Here is a 23,143-nt window from a genome sequence, read left to right as displayed (position 1 = left end):
CTCCCCCTTATCTGGTCAGCTGTCTTTGTGGGTTTCATCATCATGGTCTTGACCCCTTTGCTCATCACTCCTCCATCTCTGTCACTAGGTTCCAGGGTATCTGTCTCTACTTCCACTAATCCCTGGATGAAGGTTCTAGGATGGCATATAAGGTAGTCATCAACCTTACCATCAAGGAGGGGCAATTAATGGAGTCTCTCCACTGTTGCATAGTTTGCCAGATGATGTTATCCTTGTAGATCTCTGGAAATCTCACTAGAGTCATCTCACTCCTCAAGCCTATAATGACTCAATCTATTATGGTATCTCTCATCCTGCTCTCCGCTATTCTTACCTCAACTCAACCTTCCTGCTCCCCCATGCCTTTTTCTCCCCTCCTCTTATCACCCTCTGTGTTTCTTGGTTCCCTCTCCTTTCCCCCCCCCACCCCGATGTTTCCAATGTGCTCAGGAGATCTTGCCTCATTCCACTTCTCTGGAGTTTTGAGGTTTCCAATGCTCAGAATATTGCCCATTGAGTCAGCTGACTTCCTGCTGTCTTCTGGTCAAGATGTAACCAGCACCACATCTGTCTGCAGGCTGTCATGCTCCCTCCCATGATGACCATGGACTGAACCTCTGAAACTGTAAGTGAGCCCTCTCAATGAGATATTTTCATTATAAGAGTTGCCACGGTTATGTCTCTTCACAGCAGTAGAAACCTAAGACAACCATCTTCCATACTGTGCCCAGAGCATTGTTCCTCCTCTACCATCTTCTGTAGTGCACCTCAGAGCCTTTGTTTTATAATCATCACATATCATCCACAGATTATTATTTCTTGAGCTCTAGTATTGTTTGTCACACAATATTGTTTATACTCAATGTCTGTAAATGGATGAAATAGATGAACAAACCACAGACAATATGTATTCTGGTTCTGTGGGAAGATACTCTCAGTTGTGGCAAACAGGTCAGAATGTAGATTTTTATGGAATGGTCTTGGTGCTACCTATCAAACCATTCAACTATGGGAGAGGGTACCCGTGTGATGTAGTATGGGAAAGTCAGCCACATCCCAGACCCATAGCTTCCCTTAGCTATAGCATCTGCCATCATTATGACAGATAAGTCAGAAGGGAGAAATGATGTTTTAGAAACTTTGTTAAGTATGAAAATATTTGGCTCATGAGATCTAAGACCCATAGCATTAACAGAAGGATATCTGGATACTTTTGAGGAGCATTCTTTAGAGGTTAGTTGATAGAATTCGTCTTTTTAATTGAGAAACTTAAAGTGGTGAGCCTACCCATTAGGAAGATGAGTGGTTGCTAGGCTCACACTGGAAAACCTCTTTCCCTGGAAAGCAGCAGAAAACTGAGACATTTTGATCTCTGTTTATCATATCATATCATAGTGTGTGTGTGTGTGTGTGTGTGTGTGTGTGTGTGTGTGTAGAATGGACATGCAGTCAGATGACCTGAATTCATGTGACATCTCTTACCCAAGCTGGCTCATGATCTAATATTTCTGGCAGTCCAAACTTTTGATTCTTAGTTTATGTATAAAGTGGGCACATAGGTAGTGATCTCATTGGCTCATTCCAAGGATAAAGCTAGTGCTGGGTGAAGGCAGAAAGTAGGTCAGCTAATGATTTCTAATAGTTATGCAGGGGTAATTTCTGTCCTGGTGGGCACTGTATCTTGTGCTTCTTTGTTGTTTTCTCTGATGATGAAATCAGCTCTCAGACCCTTGTTGGCTTATCTGCAAATAGAAAAACAATATGGCCAAAGTAAACAAGAGTGGGAAATTGCATTTGTATAATTCGAAAATGGTTTATTTTTTAAAAATTCAAGTCATTTGTTTTTATTCAAGCCATTTCCTCTTGATTTGAGTGGATTATTGCTTTGTCCTTAATTGCATTTTGCTTAGAGTTTCCCCTGTTCACTTTAAGACCAGATACCATTCTTTTGTTGATATAACCACTGACCTTATTAAAAGTTGGTCCAGATAAATCATGATTTTTAAGATAAGAGAGATGCTAATACAAACATGGGAAGCTGGTCACCATATGGAGGCTGGGATAAATAAATGCTCCATAGTTGGTTAATGGAGGCCCAGTTCTGATTTGCCTTATCAAACTCATTTTCCCTGGGAAATGATGAGGGATTGTGAGTTTCTGTGCAGATTTCATGGAGTGTTGCATTTTAAACAAAAATTCCAATGGATTTTGATTCAGACAAACTTTAATTGGCTGAGGAATTATACGATACACCCAAAGTACTTTGTGGACTGTGGTGGTGGGCGCCATTTTATTCAGCTACAATCAACTGGAATTATAGAACCTAAGGTCAAGATTGAGAATTGTGGGATGTCATTTTATATATGACCCTGCATTTTATTTATAGCTGAGCCATCACTAAAAGTTGAAGTTCTCCATGAGTATGTACTGGGGGATGAAGTGAACCCTCAACACTTAAGTGCCACTGCATGTGTGGGGTACCTTAGACTTCCATTCCTTTACTATACACATGATGGAGAATGCCTTGATGGTAAAAGTCAGAAGGTGCCTGTAATCTGAGGCACTCAGATTAGTGACTTTATTATTATTGTGTATTGATAACCATAACCAGTGACTTTATTATTGTGTATTGGTAGCCACAGTCCGCTTATTTGATAACATCTATCTTTATTATTATTCTTTCCTCCTGTTTTATGGAGTTTTGTTTCATGAGAAGATGGAGGTTTAAAAATAGATAAGGATATATTATGGCTTTCAGTTTAGTATTCTTATGGGACTCCTGAGTGTGTGAATGAGTGAGTCTCTGATTCTTGTGCTTTTTCTTGGGCTCCTTTCCTTCTGTTGATTTGCTTTGTCCAATGTCTATATGACACACTTTCTTGTTTTATCTTATTATGTTATGTTTTGTTGTTATCTCTTAGAAGCTTGTTATTTTCTAATGAGAGTCAGAAAAGGCGTGGATGCAGAGGGCAGAGGGCTGGGGGCACTTGGAGGAGTAGAGGGAGGGGAAAACATAATAAGATATATTGTATGAGAAAAGAATCCATTTTCAATAAAAGGGGAAAATAAATAAAATAAAAAACAGAATACCAGTTTATAAAACTTCAGTTTCACACTTAAGGCATGGTTTGGTGGTGAGAATGAGGGTGTGACTAAAGCAGAAAGACATTTTAGAACATTTTATTAGTGTCTGATAATTGTACAGAATAATTGGTTTATTATGACATTTTCATTATGTGTGATATGCTTTGATCAGCTTTACTCCATTACCCTTACTTGTCCCCCCATTCCCTTCCCATGACTCCCTTCTTTTTCAGGAGTACCCCAAAAGGCTTTTATTTCTCTTATGCTGATTTGCTTTTAAGTTGTAACAGGTAAAATTCTCTTTGACACTATGTAGATAGAAGTGAGAGTTCTCCTTGGAAATATCATTGTTCACTTATCTGCCCTTGTTTGAATCAATGTGCTTGCAGTAGGCCCTCTGTGTTCATGGCGTCACATTCATATATTCAACCAACCACTGATGGAAAATATCCAGAGAAACATTGCATCTACACTGGCCACATGTAAACTTTTCCTTGCTTCTCTAAGTGACTGATTTAAATAGCATTTACATGGTGCTCAGTGTAGTACGTGATCTAGAAATGACTTAAAGAGTCTGGTAAGATATTTCTAGGTTGCATGTAAACCCCACTCAGACGCCAATTTTGGCGTCTTTAAAGACGCAAGCAAAGGCTGTATCTTGACCTTGAAAGGGCCTCCAATAGCTCAAGATATAATAAAATGAACTGCCAGTGGGAGTGCATCAAAATAAAAAACTTCTGCAGAGCAAAGGAAACAAAGAGGCAGCTTACAGAGTGGAAGAGACACTTTGTTAGTTTTACTTATCTAAAACATTTACTTTTCATTACCAACCCTGGTACCCCTCCATCCCCGGTACCCCTCCATTATCCCTCCCACACCTCCCCCTTTACAACCTCCCATCCACTCCTCAGAGGGGTAAAGCCTTCCTTGGGGAGTCAACAATGTCTGGCATAACAAGTTGAGGCAGGACCAAACCCCCCACACCCAGGCTGAGCAAGGTATCCCACCGTAGGGAATGGGGTTCAAAAAGCAGCTCATGCACCAGGGACAGGTCCTGGTGCCAGTGTCAGGGCCTCCCCCAACAGATCAAGTCACAAAACTGTCACCCACATTCATAGGGTCTACTTTGGTCCCATACAGGTTCCTCAGCTCTCAGTCCGTGAGCTCCCACTAGCTCAGGTCAGCTGTCTCTGTGGTTTTCTCCATCACATTCTTGACCCCATACTTGTTCACATGATCCCTTCTCCCTCTCTTCAACTGAACTCCAGGAACTCAACCCAGTGCTTGGCTGTGGGTCACTGCATCTGCTTCCACTAGTTACTGGATGTAGGTTCTATGATGGCAATTAGGTAGTTACTAATTGTCAGACACTCTCCACTGTTGCTAGGAGTCTTAGCTGGGGTCATCCTTGTAGATTCCTGAGAATTTCTCTAGCACCAGGTTTCTCCCTAACCCCATAATGGTTCTCTCAATCAAGATATCTCTTTGATTGGTCTCCCTTGACTTTGTCTTCTTGATCCTGCATATTCCCATTCCCCATCTCCTCCCTTCTACTCCCTCTCAGTTTACCCAGGAGATCTCAACTATTTTCCCTTCCTGGGGCCCTCAATGTATGTCCCTCTTAGGGTCCCCCTTTATATCTAGCTTTTCTGGGGTTGTGGATTGTAACCTGGTTATCCTTTGCTTTACAACTCATATCCATTTGTGAGTGAATACATAACATGTCTGTCTTTCTGTGTCTGGGTTACCTTACTCAGGATATTTTTTTTCTAGTTCCATACTTTTGTCTGAAAATTTCAAGATGTCATTGTTTTTTACTGCTGAGTAACACTCCATTGTAAATATACCACATTTTCTTTATCCATTATTTGGTTGAGAGGCATCTAAGTTGTTTCCATGTTCTGGTTATTACAAATAATGCTGCTATGAACATAGCTGGGCAAGTGTGATTGAAGTGGTATGATTGAGCATCCTTTGGGTATATGCCCAAGAATGCTATTGCTTGGTCTTGAGGTAGACTGATTCCCAATTTTCTAAGAAACTGCCACCCTGATTTCAAAAGTGGCTGTACAAGTTTGCACTCCCACCAGCAATGGAAAGTGTTTCCCTTAACTTTAGATCCTCTCCAGAATAAGCTGTCATCAGTATTTTTGAGCTTAGCCATTCTGATAGGTGTAAGATTACATATCAGAGTTGTTTTGATTTGCATTTCCCTGATGGCTAAGGATGTTGAGCAATTCCTTAAATATCTTTGGCCATTTGAGATTTCTCTATTGAAAATTCTCTATTTAGTTCTGTACCCCATTTTTAAAATGGATTATTTGGTTTTTGGTGTCTAGTTTCTTGAGTTCTTTGTACATTTTGGAGATCAGCCCTCTGTCAGATGTAGGATTGGTGAATATCTTTTCCCATTTTGTAGGCTGTAGTTTTGTTTTGTTGACTGTGTCCTTTGCTTTACAGAAGCTTCTCAGTTTCAGGAGGTCCCATTTACTGATTGTTGCTCTCAGAGTCTGTGCTACTGGTGTTCTATTGAGGAAGTGTTCTCCTGTGCTCATGCATTCAAGGCTACTTCAAACTTTCTCTTCTATGATGTTCAGTGTAACTAGATTTATGTTGATGACTTTGATCCATTTATACTTGAGTTTTCTGCATGAGATAGATATGGATTTATTTGCATTCTTTTACATGTCAACATAGAGTTTTGCCAGCACCATTTGTTGAAGATGCTTTCTTTTTTCCATTGCGCATTTTTGGCTTCTTTGTCAAAAATCAGGTGTTCATATGTGTGTGGATTAGTAACAGATTCTTCAGTTCTATTCCATTGATCCAAGTTTCTGTTTTTATGTCAATACCAAGCTTTTTTTAAATTAGAGTAGAGCTTGAAGTCAGAGATGGTGATGACTCCAGAAGTTCATTTATTGTACAGGATTGTTTTGACTATCCTGGATTTTTTGTTTTTCCATATGAAACTGAGTATTATTCTTTTGAGGTCTGTAAATAATTGTGTTGGATTTTGATGGGGTTTGCATTGAATCTGTAGATTGCTTTTTTTTTTTTTTTTTGGTTTTTCGAGACAGGGTTTCTCTTTGAAGCCTGTCCTGGAACTTGCTCTGTAGACCAGGCTGGCTTCAAACTCACAGAGATCTGCCTGTCTCTGTCTCCTGACTGCTGGGATTAAAGGTGCACCACCAATAACTGGCTGTAGATTGCTTTTGTAAGATGGCCATTTTTACTATGTTAATCCTAGCCAAGAACAAGGGAAATCTTTCCATTTTCTGATACATGAACAAGGGAAATCTTTTCATTTTCTGATACATTCTTTGATTTCTTTCTTCAGAGACTTAAAGTTCTTGTCATACAGGTCTTTCACTTGTTTGGTTACAGTTACCCCAACTTATTTTATGTTATTTGTGGCTATTGTATTGGGTGATGTTTCTCTGATTTCTTTCTCAGCTCATTTATCATTTGTATATAGGAGGGTTACTGATTTTTTTTAGTTAATCTTGTATCCTGCCACTTTACTGAAGGTGTTTATCAGCTATAAGAGTTCCCTGGTGAATTTTTCAGGTCACTTATGTATACTATCATATCATCTACAAATAGCAAAAGTTTGACTTCTTTCCTTCCAGTTTATATCCCCTTGATCTTCTTTTGTTGTCTTATTGCTCTAACTATAACTTGGAGTATTATATTGAATAAATATGGAGAGAGTGGACAGACTTATCTTGTTCCTGATTTTAGTGGAATAGTTTTGAGTTTCTCTCTGTTTAGTTTGATGTTGGCTGTTGGCTTGTTATATATAGTATTTACTATATTTAGATATGTTGCTTGTATCTCTGATCTCTCCCAGACTTTTATCATGAAAGGGTTATGATTTTGTCGAAGACTTTTTCAGCATCTAATGAGAGGATCATGTGTTTTTTTTCTGTCAGTTTATTTATGTGATGGATTGATTACATTGACAGATTTTGTATATTGCACCATTCCTGCATTTCTGGAATGAAGCCTACTTGATCATGGCGGATGATTTTTTGTGTGTTCTTGGATTTGGTTTGCCAGTTTTTTATTGAATATTTTTGGGTCAGTGTTCATGAGGGAGATTGGTCAGTAATTCTCTTCGTTTGTTTCATCTTTGTGTGGTTTTAGTATCAGGGTGATTGTAGTCTCGTAAAAAGAGTTTGGCAGTGTTCCTTATGTTCTACTGAGTGGAACAACTTGAAGAGTATTGGAGTTAATTCTTCTTTGAAATTCAGGTGTAATTCTGCACTGAAACCATCTGCCCCTGGGCTTTTTTTTTTGTGAGACTTTTGATAACTGCTTCTATTTCCTTGGGGATTATAGGTCTATTTAAATTGTTTACCTGGTCTGGATTTAATTTTGGTGTGTGGTCCCTATCCAGAAAATTGTTTATTTCTTTTAACTTTTCCAATTTTGGTTTTCAAAGTATGACCTAATGATTCTCTGGATTTCCTTGGTATCTGTGGTTGTGTCTCCCTTTTCATTTTCGATTTTCTTAATTTGGACATTCTCTTTCTGCCTTTTGGTTAGTTTGGATAAGGGTTTGTTTATCTTGTTGATTTTTCTGAAGAACCAACTCTTTGTTTTATTCATTATTTGTATTGTTCTCTTTCTTTCTATTCTATTGGTTTCAGCCTTGAATTTGACTATTTCCTGTCATCTATTCCTCCAGGGTGAGTTTGTCTCTTTTTGTTCTAGAGCTTTCAGATATGCTGTTAAGTCACTAGTGTGAGATTTCTCCAAATTTCTTTATGTGGGCACTTAGTGCTATGAACTTTCCTCTTAGCACTGCTTTCATAGTGTCCCGTAAGTTTGAGTATGTTGTGCATTCATTATCATTGAATTTTAGAAAGTCTTTCATTTCTTTCTTGATCCAGTGGTGAGTCAGTTAGCACTGTTCAATTTCCATGAGTTTGTGGGCTTTCTGCGATTAGTGTTGTTGTTGAATTTTAACTTTAAGCTACAGTGATCTGATAAGATGCAGGGGGTTATTTAATGTTTATTTTTAGTATCTGTTGAGGTTTGCTTTGTTACCAAGTATGTGATCAGTTTTAGAAGAAGTTCTATGAGGTGCTGAGAAGAATGTATATTCTTTTGTGTTTGGGTGAAATGTTCTATATATGTTTGTTAAGTCCATTTGTGCCATGACATTTGTTAGCTCCTTCATTTCTTTGTTAAGTTTCTGTCTAACAGACTTGTCTATTGATGAGAGTGGGGTGTTGAAGTCTCCTACTATTAATGTGTGGGGTTTGATGTGCACTTTAAGCTTTAGTAATGCTTCTTTTACAAATGTGGGTGCCTTTCTATTTGGGGCATAAATGTTCAGAATTGAGACTATGTTGATGGATTTTTCCTGTGAAGAATATTAAATGTCCTTCTCCATCTCTTTTGATTAATTTTAGTTTGAAGTCTATTTTGTTAGATATTAGAATAGCTACATTAATTTGTTTCTTAGGCCCATTTGATTGGAAAATCTTTTCCCAACCCTTTACTCTGAGGTAATGTCTACTTTTGAAGTTGAGGTGTGTTTCTTGTATTCAGGAGAAGGATGGTTCTGTTTTCATATCCATTATTTTTTCTTGTGTCTTTTTATAGGCAAGTTGAGTCCAATGATATTTAAGGATATTATTGATCAGTGATGGCTAATTCCTGTTATATTTGATTTTATTTTTAGTGGTGTTAGTGTTTACGTGTTTTGCTGCTTTGGGGTTTGTTGGTGTGAGGTTATCTGTTGCCTGTGTTTTTGTGGGTGTGATTAACTTCCTTGGGTTGGAGTTTTTCTTCTAGTATTTTCTGTAGTGCTGGATTTGTGGATAGGTATTATTAAATCTAGTTTTGTCATGGAATATGTTGTTTTCTCTATCTATGGTAATTGAAAGCTTTGCTAGGTATTGTAGTCTGGGCTGGCACCCATGGTCTTTTAGTGTCTGCAAAGCATCTGTCCAGGACTTCTGGTTTTCAGTTTCCATTGAGAATAGACTGTAATTCTGATGTGTGCGCCTTTATATGTTCCTTGGCTGTTTTCTTTTGCAGCTTAGTGTTCTTTCTTTATTCCATATGTTTAGTGTTTTGATTATTATATGGTGAGGGGACATTTTTTGGTCCACTTTACAGGTTTCTTGTACCTTCATAGGCATATCCTTTTATAAGTTGTGAAAGGTTTCTTCTATGATTTTGTTTAATATATTTTCTGTGCCTTTGAGCTGGAGATCTTCTCCTTCTTCTATCCCTATTATTCTTAGGTTTGGTCTTTTCATGTTGTCCCAAATTTCCTGGATGTTTTGTGTTGAGAATTGGATTTGACATTTTCTTTGACAGATGAATCTATTTCCTCTATTGGATCTTCAATGCCTGAGATTCTCTTCCATGTCTTGTACTATGTTGGTTATGCTTCCATCTGTGGTTCCTATTTGTTTACCCAGATTTTCCATTTCCAGAATTCCCTCAGCTTATGTTTGTGTTTTCTTTATTGCCTCCATTTCAGTTTTCAAGTCTTGGACTTCTTTGATGTTTTTTTCTTGGTTTTCTTTAAGGGATTTATTGATTTCTTCCATTTTTTGTCTTTTCCTCCAATTATTTATGGAAATTCTTCATTTCTTCTTTAAGGGCCACCATCATTTTGACAAAGTTACTTTAGGGTCCTTCTCTTCTGATTTTCCTGAGTTGGGATGGTCAGGTCTTCCTGATGTGGTACCACTAGGTTCTGGTGTTGCTGTATTGATCTTTAGGTTGTTGAATCTCTCAGTTCTCTCTGTGCAGTAGATGTATGTGTCCCAGGGAGCCCCTGAGATCTTGGGGGGATGGATGGATTCGGGGCAGAGTGAGGGGCTGTTGGTGTAGCCTGCTTGCAGGAGTTTTTCCTACTGACTTGTGCTAGTGAGGCTGAAATGGGTAGGGGAAGGGTTTTGCCTCAGGACCTAGGTCTGAAAGGTTGTTTGGTCCAGAGGGAAAGCTGGTCACTCACCTCTCAGTGCTCTCTGTGCAGTAGAGTTCTGTGTCCCAGGGAGCCACTGAGGTCACGGGGAATTGTAGATTTTTTTAAATTGACTTTTGATTTTACCCACTTGGAGTTCTTGGCACCAGTCTGTCAGTCTGGACTCTGACTCATATGTGACTGGGGAACTGTTCCTCTGCTTTGCAATTCATTGCCATGAAAGAAATTCCCTTAATGTGGACTCTGGCCCTTCCCATGTTCTATTCAGAACACCGCCATGGGTCCTGAAATTTTTGCCAAGTCAGCGTTAACTTCTTTGCCTGGTGTTTAAAACTGTTCACACCACTGTTGAGTCTGCTATCCCTTCATTGAAAAATATACTTCAGTGAATGGTAACAGGTTCCAGGAACATGGAAGCAAACAAGACAAAATGTGTTTCTGCTATTATGCTATTATGAGGAAGGCTGATGTTTGAGTAACTTATGAGGTCGCCAATGGCTTCCTGGCAGAGTAAAACATTCAGAGGATGCTCTGGGGTAGGAATAAAAGTCAACTAAGTGGTAGGGGTTAGGGAGAAGACAAATTGAGGGGAGGGTGTTTCACATGTGAGGAAGTAAGATTAGGGCCAGGACAGAGTGCTGAGGGAAAACAGACTCTGGAAGCCCTAGGAAGACTGTGTGCCTGCTTCTCTAGGGACTGGGAACTCGTAAATGATGTGACATGACCAGATCTGAGCTTTAAAGTCACTGCTTTAAGTGGTAGAGAGTGGGGAGGTAGGGTCTCGTTCCTGCAGATGCCCTTCGGGAAGACTGCACAGACGTCCAGCCCCAGGATGGCCTGGCTTGTGTGTGAGTGCACATCCCTGGGGGAGGGGAGGAGCCTGTGAGTGAGAGTGCACAGGGCAGGGAGCTTGTGTGTGTGTGAGAGTGCACAGGGCAGGGAGCTTGTGTGTGCAAGGTGGGGGAGGGGAGCTTGTGTGTATGCGTACAGAGGTGGGGAGGGTCATATTTGTGAGGAGCTTTGTGGTGGGCTGGTTTGGACTTGGCGGTGGTTTGGACATGTAACTGGGACAGCAACTGAATGATCATGGAGAGTGATGGTGACATTCCCCAGACAGGGGAGGAAGACTGGATTTGAGGAGACAGATTGAGTTTCATGGGCATTAAATAAGAATTTTAATAAGCAACTAAACTAAAATTCAGGTCTTGTGTGACTTCTGGAGCCCACATGGCAAACTGTTGTGTGAATTTGGGAGTTAGTCTCTTTTTGTCTCTTAGATTACTTTTCACTTTTCCTCTTTCTCGAATCAGGATCTCGTTATCACAGCATCCCAGGCTGGCTTTCACCTCCTGCTTTGATTGTTGAGTACCACTGTGCTTCTTTATCTGTAAAGCGGGGATTTAAAGTTTCTAGGAGATCCAAACATGTAAAGAATATGATTGGTGCCTGGTGTACAGTGTTACGAAAACATTCTATTCACAATGCTCAGGAAAGTCCGAGTGGCTCAAATAAATGAGGGGTTTATTAATACAAGCTAAGTGAAGCTGCACGTGGAGCGGGGCTGATTTGAGCGTGAGTATAACGTGAAGAGCAGGGGGAGAGCTCAGGTCCAGGTGTTCATGACTCCAAGAATGATTCGGAGAAGAAGACAAAGCCTTGGCACCTGAGACTGAGTAGAGCAGAGAAGGAGAGGAAGGGGAAGTTTGGAAGCAAAGAGAAGGGCAGGTTGGCAGTAAGTCACTGAATGCTATGGCTGAAAAATACTCACTGATTGTCAGTTCACTGAAAGCTTTCCTAAGGTTTAGATGGTACAGCAAACATTGAGACCAATTTGAAACATGTAAGGAATTGGAAGACATTTGGGGGCTATTATATGAGGAGGTTAGCCTTTTAGAGAAGATCACCTAAGTTAGGAGCATGGACCACTCTCCTGGTCACACATTGTCCAGCTTATAAGGACAAGTCCCAGGAGAGTCTAAATTCCCTTCTTCTTGCAGAGGACAGAGCCATGCTCCCTTCTCTTAGGGTCCTGGCCAAGTTCTGGCAGTGGTGGAAGTAGCCTGTACTGGTTAAATCAGTGTAGGATTCAGTGCTCTTGACTTCAATGATGGCAACACAAGATGTCACCACTTGGGAAAAAATATGCCACGTTAGGGTTGGGGCTATTGTTCAGGCTCTACATGGAAAGTGTAATGGACCCCTGGCTCAGAGCACAGAGAGGGGACATTGAATCTGAACTCAAATGCTGTGTTTGGAAAGAAACCTGCCCTGTCTCATAGGGTGGAGAGGAGACTCCAGGTCAGAGTGACATGTTAGCAAAGGTGTGCTCTGGGCATGGGGAAACTGGGGACAGCAGCCAGGTCTGGGCTGAAAATAGGCGCTTTATGAGAACACTCTGCTTTTGGAAAAGCTTTCTTGTAATATCTCTGACTGTGAAGGGTGAGCCTCTCACTGTAACATGCTGTGACTTGCTAATGGTGATTAGACATAGAGGTGAACCACCTTGCATCATCTGGCCATGATTTCAGGCCACTAAGGGCTCCTAGGCATTCTGGAAGCACACGCAGCTCTGGATTAAAGATGATTGTGTTATACGGTTTGAGGCAGTTGAGCTCAGGTTCTTCTAATTTTATCCAATGAGCTGCCTCCCTAGCCCTTGGGGGCCGTTTTAAATGCAAAGAACACCGAAAATTCAAATCATGGGCTGCAAACATGCTGCCAAAAGATTCTGGTTCACAATATAAGAACTGAGACAGGGCTGAGTGTGCTCTTGTTTTACTTCAGCTGGGAGGCTGCATGACAAGTGACTCACAGTTTCACTGAATTTATACATGTGCATCTTTCAAATGGCCACGGCCTGGATTTAGGGGTTAGGGATAAGGTTAGTTAGTAGATAAATTCACAAATGGAGATTGCATGAGTAACTGCAGATCTGTGCATACTGTGTCTTAGGATCTATCATGGTTACTTATAATTTGAATAACAGGGCAGAAGCTAATGATTCAAAATAACAATAAATCCTTCCTAGGCTGTGATGGTGTTAATATGATTATTTTGAATTTCAAAAGCTAATTAGTCCAAATATCTCTGATTTTTATGTCTAGTACATAACCTGGGAAGACATGTTGAGAAGACATGAAAAGGCAGACCCCCTGCCAGAGACTGGCTCTGCTCCTGGGTGTGGTACAGCTGTGTTGTCTCTGTGCATACTGTTTAGTGACTGTTCTTTTTCTGTCTGTTAGGACAGTGCTTTCCTGAAATATTCCAGGGTGTTTCCTCTCACATTTTCTTGCCTAGGCAGAAGTCACGTATCTGTCCATTCACAGGTAAGGGGAGTGAGGCCGACATAGGTCATATGTCTGTTCATTCCCAGGTAAGGACAACTGTTACCGATTCAAAGCAACTGTAATGTACTCCCTGGACACAGGACTATACCCACTTTTCCTTATGTATGGGGCTCATAGAGAAGGTTATTTCAAATGAAACTAGGCCTTTGCCAGTGGAAGAAGATGCGTTAATTGGAATAACCAGCCAATGGTTTTTCTACTGTCCTTTAAAAAAAAAAGTGTGTGTGTGTGTGAGTGTGTGTGTGTGTGTGTGTGTGTGTGTGTGCGCGCGCGCGCACGCGCGCGCGCACGTGCATTAATGGAAAGAACTTTTTAAACTGTGGCTGGAGGGTCTGGGGTGATAGTTGGAAAGTGCTCTCCTTGCCAGTATGATCCTCAGGATGGGGCATGCATACCCTTCCACACAGGCTCCCACACATGTATGCGGGTTCACATGAACAGATTGAGAGTATAGTGTTGTTTTTTTTTCTTTTTTGTTTTTTGAGTGTCTAAAACCCAGCAGACTACCAGGTCAATTCCATAGTGTCTCCTGGATAGTTCACTTCTCAATGAATCTTCAGAAATTCTTTCTCCTAGCTAGAGACTATGATTGTTATGTTGTGATGAATTCCAAGTATCCCATGGAGAGGTCTCCGTGGAGAAGAACCAAGGCTCTTGGATCATAGCTATCAGCCAGCAATCCCTTGCCAGGCTTCTGCATGTACCATGCTGGGAGGTGGTCCCCCTGTCCTACTCAAGCTTCCTGCTGCTTCACGGCGAGGGGATGGAGTTTTCCCCACAGAGATTCACCCAAATGCTTACTCACAGGCCGAATACATACTTTTTTGTTCAAAGCTATTATAATTCTGAATGAATACTTAATAAAATAGACTAAGGGTTCAGAAATTCTGCTGAGTGCTTCAGATAGACTTTTTACTGGGTTCTTACACCTCTCTTTCTCTCTGATGCTGGTCAAAAGTGTCTGTTGGATAAAGAGAATGGCCACGTGGCTTCTGCTCTCCTCAGGAGAGTTATAGAAAAAAAGGAAAAACATAGATATAGTTGTAAACTTTCAGAGCCTCAAGAGATAAAACCCTCTGTTCCCAGGATAGAGAGTGAGCATGGGCACTTAGCCTGTCACCTGCCCCGGTTGCATGACACTTCATTTTCCTTATTTCCAAGTCAGTTTTACTGCTTTTAACTTTCCCCCCTGAAAGTCTCCAAAGAAGAGAAGAATTAACCTCAGCTTTTGTGATGAGTGACTCACTGATATTAGAGAAAAAGAAAAGCATTTTTTTTGTTATTTTACAATGTATGAAGATTTTCATCTACCTAAATATTTTTCAGATTTTTATATCATGAGATAAAATTCGTGATATTTTGGAACAATTTTCCAGTGGATGACAGGATTTCCATTTCCATTTCACAGTCATAGCAAAGCCCCTACTTTATGAGCATTATGGCAGCTGTGGTTTAAATGTTAAACGTTGTTCACAGGCACATGTGATTTACACTTGTTTCACAGCTGGCAGAACTGTCTGGAAAGGTTGCAGAACCTTTGAGAGGGAACCTGTCTGGAGGAAGCCAATGCCTGGGTGGGCCTTAGCCAGGGCCCATGGTGTTCACTCTGCTCTCTGAGTACAGATACAATGTGACCATCCAGCCTCTGACACCTGACTTTCCTACCTGCTGCCATCACAATTGACTCTACACCCCAGTTACTGTGAGTCAAAATAAATCTTATTCCTTACATTGCTTTTGTTAGAGTAGCTCATTACAGCAATAGGAAGAGCAAATAAAACAAAACCTATCTCAGTGGCTAGTAGACGCTAAGCTTCTGGGATGCTAAATTGCTTTTGAGTGGTGAGACATCACAGACTTAAGATATTATGGTTGCAGGACACAAAAACCAGCATGTAAAAGACAGAGGAATTTTTACATACCAATAATCAAACAGGCAACAGAAAAACTGAGAGAGCAATCCCACACTATACAGAAGTGTAGACAGGGGTTTCTGTTCTGCCAGTCAGCTTTGTCCCACCAGCCAGCTCCCAAATAAGCACACAGAGACTTGTTTTTATTTAAGTCCATAGTTTAGGCTTGTTACTGACTGACTCTTACATCTTAAATTAATACTTTAAAAAAAATCTACACTCTACCATGTGGCAGCACCTTTTTTCAACATGGCATGCTCATCTCCTGCTGACTCTGCATCTGGGTGGCGACTCTGTCTTCCTTCTTCCCTATGCTCTTTTTTGTCTTCAAATCCCACCTATCCTCTAGCTGCCTTGCTATTGGCCATTTAGCCCTTTATCAAACCAATCCTAGTTACAAGTCTTGTACAAAGACATTATTCCACAGCACAGCAGAGTGAATTTAGTGGAAGAAGTCCATGTATTCTGTGGCTTCAGGTGCACAGTCTGTTTCTATGCTTTTCTTCTTTGGTTATTTGGGTGGTGTCTTCTGATGAGAGTGGAACCTTTGTGGGGATTTGCTTCCTGTGCTGTTTGCTCTATAGCCAGGGGTATGGTTTGTGGGCTAAGTTTTCTGTCTCTAGGTGCCAACTGGTAGAGCTGTCAACCCGCTTTCAGTGGTGTAGCTTAGACTTTAGCTCTTTTAAGATCTCATGGTTGCTTTCCTATCTTCTTGGAGCTAATGAGTCTCAGTCTATGGTTCAGACAAGATTTCAACCATACAGAACACTGTGTGGTTCTGATTCAAAGTTTTCCCCTCTAACTTGGGGTACTCTGCAGACATGGTCTCAGGGTATGGTCCTTTGTCACTTGCCTTGGATCCCCAGAGTGGACCATGCACAGAGGTAATTTTAGAACCATGGCCACAGAGCTGACAGCGGCCTTGCAAAATGGATCCTGGTCACTGCTCTAGCCCATGCTGAGAAGAAAGGATTTTTTCCCTGCATCTAAATGATTATACATCAAGATTCCTATCTGGTTAGACTGCAGATCTTCTCAGTGATGTGTCTAATATTGGTTGGACTTTTAAATCTCTCTTCTCCACCCTGTCTTCTACCATAGTGTCTGTGACTTCTCTGTTTCTCTGTCTCTCTCTGTCCAGCTGTCTCTGTCTCTCTCCTTTAGATAATCTGGTGCTGAAAGTTCCTCTGCATTTGTGCTCTCTCTGCCCTCAGAGGACACTCTGCTGCAGAGGTGGGGGCTGAGCCTCCAGGAACAGCCTCGGAACCCCTTTGACTTTTTCCACTGTTATTCACCTCACAGGACAGCTACTCTTCAGCTATCTCTGATTTGTTTCCAAACATTCTAGAATTTGGTGGGTGTAATCTGCCATCTTCTGATCTAGTTTATTCATTTTTGTAATCCTAGTTTCTTTCTCAGTATGTTCCTTATTTTTCTCAGTTATGTTCATGACTTTTTATTTTTTCTCTTTGCTGTGTGTTTTTAATCCTACATTCATTATTGTGTTGTGAGGTTTTTTTTTTGAATTTGTGTTCTGCTACTTTGCTGAAAGTTCTTATTAGATCTAACGGTCTCTGGTAGAGTATTTATAGGATTGTATTACATGAAAATATGTGTAACTTGACTTTTTCCTTTCCTATTTGTATTCCAGTTCTTTATCTTCTCTATTGTTTTGGCTAGTATACCAAATTTGGTGTTGAATAAAAGTAGAGAGTGCTTGCACATCTGAATTTGGAAGAAGTGCTCTCAGGTTTTCCTAAATTAATATAAAATTGGACATTGGTCTGTTGTATATGGCCTTCATCATGCTGTAGTTTATTTAGGGCCTTTATCACAGGATTTCCAAATTTTGTCAGAGTTTTTACTGTTTATTTAGACGATCATGTGGTTTTTGATCCTGATTTTATTTATATGCTGCATAAAGGATTTTGATTTGAATTATCTATATAAGATGTGACCTTGTTTCCTATAATTTTGGCTTGAATCTTCTTTGTCATGCTTTCAGTTTCTCTTAGCTCAGAATACCCATCCTCACATAGTCTTGATGCATAGGAGAAGGGCATGGCCCTGCCCCAACCTATTGTGCCAATCTATCTTGACTCCTCCTGGGAAACCTTACCCATGAGAAGGAGTGGACTAGAGGGAAGATGTGGGGGTGGAAATAGGGGTGGGAATAAAACTAACTTGGTCATTGTGTCTGGTCTTTTCAATGTGTTTTAAATTCAGTTTTTAAGGTTTCTGTTGAGGATTTTTACACCTATGCCTATCTAGAAACTGACCTATAGCTTTCGTTGTTGTAGTATTTGGTTCTCCCGTCAGGGTAATGCTCATTTTGTAGAATGAGTTCCTTCACTTTCTGCTTTATGGAATAGTGTGAGGAACAAACTCTTGATGTTAGCTCTTTAAAGAGCTGGTAGATCCGGGCGTTGGTGGCACACGCCTTTAATCCCAGCAAATTAAGTCCATTTGGTGTATAGTATCATTTAAAGCTGTTGTTTGCTTATTGGTGCTTCTTGTTTGGATGACGTATCTGTTGCTTAGAATGAGATATTGAAGTCATTAACTATTATTATTTTAGGGGTTTGTCTCACCCTTTCTATGTCTAACAGTCTTTTATGGAATTCAGTGTGTCAACATTTGGTGCATATAGATTTTTTAATTATAATCCCTTGATAGATTATTTTCATTATCAGTATGAGGTGACCCTGTTGCCTATAATTTTGGCTTGAATTCCTTTTTTTATTTTTTTATTTCATTTTACATTCAAACTACAGTTTTCCCTCCCACCCCTATTCCCACCACCACATCTTCCCCCTATTCCACCCCCAGTCCACTCCTCCTCATGGGTAAGGCTTCCCATGCATCAAGACTGAACATGGCATCCTACCATAGGGAGTGGACTCCAGCAAGCTAGCTCGTACACTGGGATTGTATCGTGGTCCTGCTACTACTGAGCATGATATCCTACCATATGCTTTCAGTGTTCTTTGCTCAGAAGACCCTTCCCTTCCTTTCACTTTCATTCTGTGTTTGTTGTTGTCAGGGAGGTGAGTTTCTTGCAAATGGCAGCAGTTGGATCATATTATAAATCCAGTCAACCAACCTCTGTATTTTATTTGGAAAATAATAAACAAATAGTTTATTGGGAAATAATAAATTAATAATTTTGAATGTACATATTTACATTCAAAATGATTACTGAAATGTGTATAACAATCTTGTCATTTTGTTGTCATTTGACATTCTGTACTACTCTACTAACACTTATACTTTCCTGTATTCTCATGAGTGTGTTTATCCTCTTATTTTTGTATGAGTCCTTCGAGTATCCTCTGCAGAAATTAAATGTCTACAACACTTCATAGATTCGTGTGTCATCCATTTCCAGGAGTCATTGGCAATATTCTCTTGATTTTTCCAGCCTTAACATATGTGCTACTGAAGGAGAATCCAAATAATTTTTGATAGAGGTGCTGAGACCTTACATTGGGAAAATGATAGTCTCCTTAATAATGATTCTGGATAAATGGAATATATGTGCAGAAAATAAAATAGACCATACTTGTCACCATATAGAAAAATAAACTCAAAATAGAGCAAAGGCCTAAGTATAAAACCTGAAACTGTGAAATGATTACAGAAAAACAGGGGAAATACTTAAGACATTGGGTTAAGGACAGATTTTGTTTGGATGGGGTCTCAAAATCAGAGGCAATAAAGGTTAAATCATGCAAACAGGATTATATCTAATGAAAAGCTTCTCAAAAACAAAGAAAATGATCAGAGTTAATAGACAACATTCAAAATGAGAGAAAATATTTGTAAACTATCTGTCTAAGAAGGGATTAATTAATACCTAGGTTATATAAGGAACTAAAAAATGTGGGTGAAAAACCCCAAATGCTCTCAGTAACTGGATACCTGTTTCTTTAAAGAAGATACACAGTCAAAAAGTAGGAAAATGTTCCTGTCACTAATCTTCAGAGAGATACAAATCAAGACCCCAGTTAGATGACACCACCCCATCCCACTAGACAACAGCTGCAGAGAAGCTGTTCTGCAGATGCTGTCTGTTTCTCTGTCTCTCACTTGTGAATGCCAGTCCCTTGTAAGAAGGCATTGTGCTTCAGTCCTGGACTCTTCCAGGCATCAACCATCCAGAAAATACTATCAAAAAGCAAAAGTGACGACAGCACAAATGAGGTAATAATCTGTCTTAATAGAAGGTGAGAGTTTGCTCTGAGTGAGGGGTAGAGAATTTCAGTCAACAGGAACATTGATTGTGTCCTTGGAATTTATGATTCTTTTTTGTTCTTTGTGTTTCTGAACTGTTCTTGTCCTTCTTTTCCGTTTAATTTTGGAGTGTTAAGTGCTTCTTGTGTTAATCCCTCTATGTAACTACCATTAGTTACTTCTGAGAAATAGGGAACAGAACTTGAGTCAGGATTTCCTCCCCATGGTTTAATTCCATTCGTTGCAGTTAACAGGAAGAGACAGACGTCCCATCAAGTCCATGGATAGGAAAACACAAACACAAATTTCAGTGTCTTTGTCGAATATATCTTATAAAATCACAAAATGGATATGTTACTCCATTCTCAAATGCTGATATGCTTGTGTGTTTGTGTCTTTCTCAAGTTATTTCTAAGTGTTTCTTTAAAGATTTGAAAAAGCACAATGGGTAATATTATTTTACTCTTTTTATGTTTATGAGTGTTTTGCCAGAGGAAGGCATCAGATCCCCTAGAACTGGAGCTACAGACAGTTGTGAGGAGCAGTGTGGGTGCTGGGAATTGAACTCTGGTCTTCTGGAAGAACAGACACGCTTTTAATCACTGAGCCATCATTCCAGCCTCTCTAAGTGTTTCTTATACTGCTTTTCTCTTGTTTTTTTTAAATACTTAAGAGATTTATATATGCATACAATATATTTTGTTCATGTTCACTCATCTACCCCAATCCTCTTAGAACTACATATCCTCCTTTTAAATTTTTTTGAGATTATAATATAATCATATAATTTCTTCTTTCCTCCCCTCCCCCCACTCCAAGACTTCCCATGTACCATCCATCCTTGGTCTCTTTCAAATTCATGGCTTTTTTTCTTTAGTTGTTCTTAGACCTCTTTTGAACAATAAACCATCATGTCATATTTGTGCTGCCCATACACTCATGGATATGGGACTATCCACTGGACAGTGTTTGACTTGCCAGGGGTTACATTATTAAGGAAACTGAATCTCCCTCCCCCAGAAGCCATTGACCATCAGCCGTGGGTGGTGGCATGTGATTCTCCACACATTCCTCGATGGAATGTTGACTGGCTTGATCTCCTGTAGGTGTTGGCAGGCAACTATAGCTACCTTGAGTTCATGAACGCAGCAGGCCTGCCATACCCTGAATTCACTGTTATGTTATGGTTTACCCTGACCTCTGTCGATTACAGTCTTTCTGTCCTTCTTTTGTGATGACTTCTTGACCCTGTGGGGGAAGAGTATGACTTAGAGTCCCATTCATGGCCGGGAACGCCATCGACACATTTTAAGCACTTTGGCTGGTTGTGTGTTTTGGCATTAACCAGTGTCCACTGCACAGTGTCCTCTCTGCTGAAGCCTGAGAACTGCCCTAAGCTGTGGACATAGAGACGCACTGTAGAGAGCTCCAGTGCCTCGCGGGCACAGCAGGTAGCATGTCAGTCGTAAGGCTTAGATGACTGTTTGATACCATGTCCGTTCAGGGAAATAAATGATAGTAGTGAGCTCATCCCTGGTGCAGATGAGATCCCCAAACACATTGATTCTGGTGCTGTCTCCATCTTTTCTTTGCCTGTCTGTCTTCCTAACCACTTGTTCCATCTTATTTATCATACAAGCACAACAATAGCTAGTTTACTAATCAAATCTATTGCAAATTATTTACATTTTGCTCTCAATTTATTTTTCTGATAAATAGAACTATATACAATTATCTTCCTTGAAACCACCAAATTAGGAATATTTTTTTTCTTGGATAACATACTTCATCTGATTATTTTTCTGCTGGTGATCATCTTCAATATTCTAAATAATCTCTCCACTGGGTGAAATTGTGGGTATGATTATTTTAAAGGTCCATTTTTTTTCTTTTTTGTTCTCGTTGAATTTAGTAAGCGGGGGGAAGGGAATAAAGTTTGGAGTTTACCTACTTACAGCCCTCAGAGGACACGTCTGCCTCTGCGCCAGGGTCTCAGCTGACAGGAAGCTGGGAACTAGGCAGTTTTGACCTCCCTTATCTCTTGTGCAGAATGGTCAGCCGTGTGTGCACCTCCTCCTCCTGGTGGTGCTCCCTCGAGTGGGTCTTTCCCAGAACAGACTTTGCATAGCTTTCTTTATTCTCAGAATACACTGCCTATTCTTGGCTGTACTTCTCCATCGGAAAAGCCAAAGAGTGATGTAGTGGGACTCCTCCACCCATGATTCTGCTAGTTCTCTCTCTTTTTGCCCTTCCAAATCCCATGAATCTGGAGTCCCTGGTTCTATGCTCACTCACCCTTCTCTGGTGGTGGCAGTCAGCAGTGAAGCGGCCTCTTCTGGAGTCATCCACCCGCATGTCAGTGGGTAAGGGACACAGAGTTAAAGGTGGCTGGGGTACATCAGCTTCTCCACATGATACTTCCAGCAGGTTGAAAAGGTAATCGCGGGGTTTCTTCCCTGTACAGCGAGGGAGGGAAAGTGCCAGTGCATGAGCTTCCTCCCAGGCTCTCTGCATTGTTTTCTAATGTTCTGTCGACTGGAGCACGTGACATGGCCAAACTCAGATTCAGGGAGTATAGAAGTAAGCATCTCACAATGAAACGGAAGGGAGGGGTTACATGTGCACATGTGCATAGTGCTGCTGTTTGTTTTCTGTTACCTTTCTTTCCCTGGCCTCAACCCCTGTGGGACCTGAGACATTACTGGCCTCCATTCCCTACCTCAGATGTGGAAATTGAAGCACAGAAAAATTGCTTAGCTTAGAATTCTCCAAGGCTCCATTCCATATGCTAATTGTATCTTTCTTTCCCAGCATAGGAGTGAGGTTCAAAGACACATTATGGTAACTAAAAACATACTTTAGTGTGTTGTTTATGGTGGTTAAGGGGCTCCTCCTGGCCAGCCAAACCCTGAGGCAAGACTCAGAGCAAACCCTGTGGGTGCCAGGGCCAAGGGCACTGCCAGGACGGAGCCCTGCCAGCCAGCTGTGGCCACTTCAGCCCTTTCAAGTTTGACTTGGGTGAATGGGAGGTGGGAATCCACTCTTATTTCTAGTCTGCTTCCTGCAGATTGTGATTCTTCCGCTGAAGCCTGTGCAAGTTGAATCTCACCTCCACTGTCCTCAGTGGGGCCAGCTTCTGCTTTATGGGTGTTTGCTTTTGCAGAGGTGTTAGATGGATGCAGCCACATTTTCCAAATATAAACAAGCCAGAATGGAAGACACCCTGGAGAGGCCCCTGCTCGGAATGATTCCCAGGGACACTTTGGAACCTCAGCCTCCATCATTTTGCCAGGGACTCTACCCACCAGGAGGAGCAGGTGGCAGTAACCCTGTGCTTTGAGAAACTCAAGGGGAGAAGATATTGGGAGGAAAGTCCTTTGGGGCAAGGGTAGAATAGGCTGTGAAGATGGAGCTTATGGGATTTTCACACTCTCCCAAACTCCTGCCTTTCCAGTCCCTTCCAACACTTTATCCTGACCAGAGTCCCTGTACAGACTCTCTGCCCCTAGTTTTCCAAGTATCCTTACAGTCAGAGCCCCCAGCAGAGAAAGCACTGGAAGGAAGTCAAGTCACAGAGGAGTAACTTTGTACCTGAGGATGGTGAAGCTTTCCTG

The 23,143-nt window shown here is 40.8% G+C and overlaps 1 long non-coding RNA gene across 1 annotated transcript in view; it reads left to right on the top strand.

Annotated features, from left to right (window-relative positions):
• Positions 1–10,785: 10,785 nt before the first annotated feature.
• The window catches only part of LOC110340149, a 177,922-nt gene continuing 165,564 nt past the window's right edge, over positions 10,786–23,143 (top strand). Inside the window, exon 1 of the long non-coding RNA XR_002381921.1 lies at positions 10,786–10,884. This is a non-coding gene — a long non-coding RNA (uncharacterized LOC110340149). The remainder of the gene's footprint in view (positions 10,885–23,143) is intronic.

Source organism: Mesocricetus auratus, unplaced genomic scaffold (genome assembly GCF_017639785.1).
Source record: "Mesocricetus auratus isolate SY011 unplaced genomic scaffold, BCM_Maur_2.0 Super-Scaffold_6730, whole genome shotgun sequence".
In the NCBI taxonomy this organism is placed as follows: Eukaryota; Metazoa; Chordata; class Mammalia; order Rodentia; family Cricetidae; genus Mesocricetus; species Mesocricetus auratus.
Note: the sequence above shows the minus strand (reverse complement) of the source record. Positions and strands in the feature narration are given on the sequence as shown.